Source organism: Rhinopithecus bieti, unplaced genomic scaffold (assembly GCF_001698545.2).
Source record: "Rhinopithecus bieti isolate Rb0 unplaced genomic scaffold, ASM169854v2 scaffold_2254, whole genome shotgun sequence".
NCBI classification, from domain to species: domain Eukaryota; kingdom Metazoa; phylum Chordata; class Mammalia; order Primates; family Cercopithecidae; genus Rhinopithecus; species Rhinopithecus bieti.
The window spans coordinates 1,455,220-1,459,552 of NW_016803982.1; the positions used below are offsets into that span (position 1 = coordinate 1,455,220).

The window sequence follows — 4,333 nt, forward strand, 5'->3', positions numbered from 1 at the left end:
AAAAAAAAAAAAAAAAAAAAAAAAAAAAAAAAAAAAAAAAAAAAAAAAAAAAAAATTCTGGCACTTTTCAGTTTCTAACTTTAAAGCTAGAATTTATTTTTGTCTTTGAACTTGAGTAATTTGTGGGTTCTTCTTTTTTCATATTGCTTCATTGTCACATAATGTATATGTGACATAACATAACTGTAGCCAAATTTTCTCTGGTCTAGGAAGCCTCCCCAATGTCCTCCTGAACACAATAATTTATGTCCTATTTCAACAATGCTTTTTCTTTCCTGTGAAAGTGAATGGCTGTTGTATTTGAATATATTACTTATGTATTTTGCTGAAATATATCAAGGGAAGAGAGAAAATAACATGTTTGATGACATTGTTTTATACATGTTTATGCGCAGGAAAGGTGGTGCAAGTACTTAACTTCAGAGTTTCTCTAAACTCTCATATTTAAGAGAAAATTTTAATCTCTGTCCTTTAAAGTGTGTATATTTTATTTCAAAATCATTAAAGTGTGTTTCAAAAAAAGAATCTAAAACCAAGTATGCAGAATCCCTAGAATTCCACACAACTCAAGTTGAAAAAACTTCAGAAGTTTTACCTAAAAATGTTTTCAGCCCATTTCCTGAATTCATAGATCAGAAAATCAGGCTGTAAGTTATATATTATGGGCCAGATAAATATTCAATATTACAACAACCCTGATTGAGTAAGCATCCAGATGTGTATTTGCCTGAAGTCTAGAACTTACTACAGATATAATTTCACTGAAGCTCTCAATGCCATGTTTAAAGTTTTCATTTTAGTTGTGTGCATAGACTTACTACTCAGTAAAATTGGTCCACATGAGTGACAATAATCTACTAATGCTTTAATTCTGATTTTTAGCCTAACCATAAAGAGAAGAAATCTTTTATCAGGTCAATACTTGGGTGGGGGGGCATGTTTCACATTGATGATTAAAGCCTTGTAATATGTTAAATTAACCTTTCATGATGCGTCTCATTAGCCTCAATTTATTTGCCGAAGCTTTTTTCTATTCTCTTTGTGGATGTAGAGCTAGAATGCTACCACACTGCTAATGAAATATGGTGCCAAGTGGAGCTAACCCTGTAGGGACTTGAATCTTTCCGTGGGGAAGAACATGAAGACCCGTACTGATTTGCACCAAAACATCCTTCTGCACTACAGATATGCTAAGATATTTATGTAATAGGCATCCTCTACAATATCTTAGATTAATTAACTCAACTTTGATTATACTGGCTTGAAAGTATTCATACACTGTTTTAATTTAATATAGTTTAATATAATATAGTTTAATTTTAAATCTGTGTGTTTTGTTTAATATAGTTTTAAATCTGTGTGTTTTGTTACTATTTGTTGTATATTTCCTCAATAAGTTCCTTGATAGTTCTGTCATTCTTTGATTTCAAATAATGTTCCTAGAACACTGCAGTAGATCTTTCAGTACTATTGATTAGGTTGTTTAGAAATGCAGTGTGTTGGCCGGACACGGTGGCTCAAGCCTGTAATCCCAGCACTTTGGGAGGCCGAGATGGGTGGATCACAAGGTCAGGAGATCGAGACCATCCTGGCTAACACGGTGAAACCCCGTCTCTACTAAAAATACAAAAAATTAGCCGGACGAGGTGGCGGGTGCCTGTAGTCCCAGCTACTCGGGAGGCTGAGGCAGGAGAATGGTGTGAACCCGGGGGGCGGAGCTTGCAGTGAGCTGAGATCGCGCCACTGCACTCCAGCCTGGGAGACAGAGCGAGACTCCGTCTCAAAAAAACAAAGAAAAGAAATGCAATGTGTTCTGTCCATTTGCTCCAAATTAACAATTTTTTAAAAAGCATCAGGTTTAGTATCTAACTATTATGCTAACCCATTTTCGCTTTTTTAGTTCTGTAGTTATAGGAATGTCATACAAGACAAGAAAACAATTAGATGGCTGTTTTGTCTTATTAATAATTTAAGTACTTTCAATTCTGAGCTAATAGGACTAATACTAGTATTTCAGGCTATTCTTTTTTAATGTGATATTTATTTTATTAATCATTAAATGAAATTTACTCTGTCATTCATTATCCAATTGTTTGTTTTAATGAATCCCACTTATAAAACGGTATTTAGCATTTCAGTTAAAATGTTTGTGCTTTTTAGTCTCACTAATATACACAATAATGAGATAAAGATACAAATATATTGCAAACACAAGGAAATTATTAACAGCATTAATGTAACAACACACATTAGCCCACAATAAATGGTTTGTATAAAAACTACAGTTAGACCCAAACAATTCATAAGTGATTCTGCCATTATGAATGCAGGAAAATCCACAGGAATAAAATCTTGATATAAATGTACTTTAAAAAAAGACTTTATGTTTTTATAGCACTCTTAGATGCTCAGAAAAAGTGAGCTGAAGGCACAGAGATTCCCCTTATGCCCCTTGCCCCCACACACATAGTCTCTCCTGTTACCGATATCCCCCACCAGAGTGGTGCATTTGTGACAGTTGATGAACCTACATGACACATCATTAGCACCGAAAGTCTGTCATTTACATTAGCGTTTATCCTTGGTGTCATCCATTCTGTGGGCTTGGACAAATACATGACAATGTGTATCCCTGATTATAGTATCATACAGAGTATTTTCACTACCCTAAAAATCCTCTGTGCTCTGCCTATTCATTCTTCTCCCCACCCCAATTCCTGGCAACCACTGATCTTTTTACTGTTTCCATTGTTTTGCCTTTTACAGTATGTCATGCAGTTGGAATCATGTAGTATGCAGGCTTTTAAGATTGGCTCCTTTCACTTAGTAATACACGCTAAAGTTTATTCCATGTCTGTTCATGGATTGATAACTCATTTCCTTTTAGAGATGAGTAACACTTCATTGCCTGGATATTCCACAGTTTACTCATCCATTCGCCTACTGAAGGCCATCTCGGTTGCTTTCAAGTTCTGGCAAATTATGAATGCAACTGCCATAGATATTTGCATGCAGGTTTTTGTGTAGACAGAAGTTTTCGGCATTTTAGGGTACATATCAAGGAGTATGACTGGTGGATCACATAGTAAGACAATGTTTAGTTTTATGAGAAACCATCAGGCTGTCTTCCAAAGTGGTTGTACCTTTTTTTTATTCCCACCAGCAGTGAATGAGGGTTTCTGTTGTCTAATATTTTCTTGTCAGAATTCGATTGTGTAAGTTTTCTGGATTTGAGATTCCAAATAGGCGTGTAGTGGTTGTTTTAATGTGCATTTCCCTGATGACATATAATGTGGAACATCTTTTCATATGTTTATTTGCCATCTGTATATCTTCTTTGGCAACTTATCTGTTAAGGTCTTTGGTCCATTTTAAAGTTGATTTTAAATCAACTTGCATTGTTTTTTATTACTGGACTTTAAGAGATATTTGTATATTTTAAATCAGATATTTCTATTGCCAAAAAACTTCCTCCCAGTCTGTCGCTTCTCTTCACATAATTTTAACAGTCATTTGCAGAGCAGAAATTTTTAATTTTAGTGAAGTCCAGTTTATCAATTATTTCTTCCCTGAAACATGCCTTTGGTGTCGTATATAAAGGTCATAGCCCAAACTATGTTCATCTAGATTTTCTCCTAGGTTACCTTCTAGGATTTTTATAATTTTACATTTTACATTTATTTGTGCGATCCATTTTAAGTCAATGTTATGAAAGATGTGTGATCTATGTTTGGATTTATTTTTTGCATGTGAACGTTCCAGTTGTCCCAGTACCATTAGTTGAAAATCCTACTTTTTCTTTATTGTATTGCTTTTGTTCCTTTGTCAAAGGTCAGTTGACTATTTTTGTGGGTCTATTTCTGTGCTCTTCCTTGTGTTCCGTCGATCTGTTTGTCTATTCCTTCACCAATACTTCACTGTCTTGGTTATGGTAACTTTACAGTGAGTTTTGAAGTTGGGTAGTGCTAGTCCTCTCACTCTGTTTTTCTCCTTCAATATTGTGGTGAATATTCTGGGACTTTTGCCTCTAAAGGTAAACTTTGGTATCACTGTGTCAAAATTCACCAACTAAGTCACTGGGATTTTGATTGGGATTGAATCAAATCTATAGATCAAGCTGGAAATAACTGATATCCTGACAATATTGAGTCTTCCTACCCATGAAGATGGAGTATCTCTTCATTAATTTGGTTCTTTGATTTTTCCATTAGAGCTTTATAGTTCTCCTCATATAGACCTTGAACATGTTTTGTTAGTAAATGTACTTTTAAACATATTTTCTTCCCAGTATTTTATGTGAACATTCATCACGCTTTTTTTTTTTTTTTTTTTT

At 34.5% G+C, this 4,333-nt stretch overlaps 1 protein-coding gene across 12 annotated transcripts in view; it reads left to right on the top strand.

The window, feature by feature from the left end:
• FGF14 (fibroblast growth factor 14) overlaps window positions 1-4,333 on the top strand; it is a 726,201-nt gene that overhangs the window by 669,632 nt on the left and 52,236 nt on the right. The window lies entirely within an intron of this gene.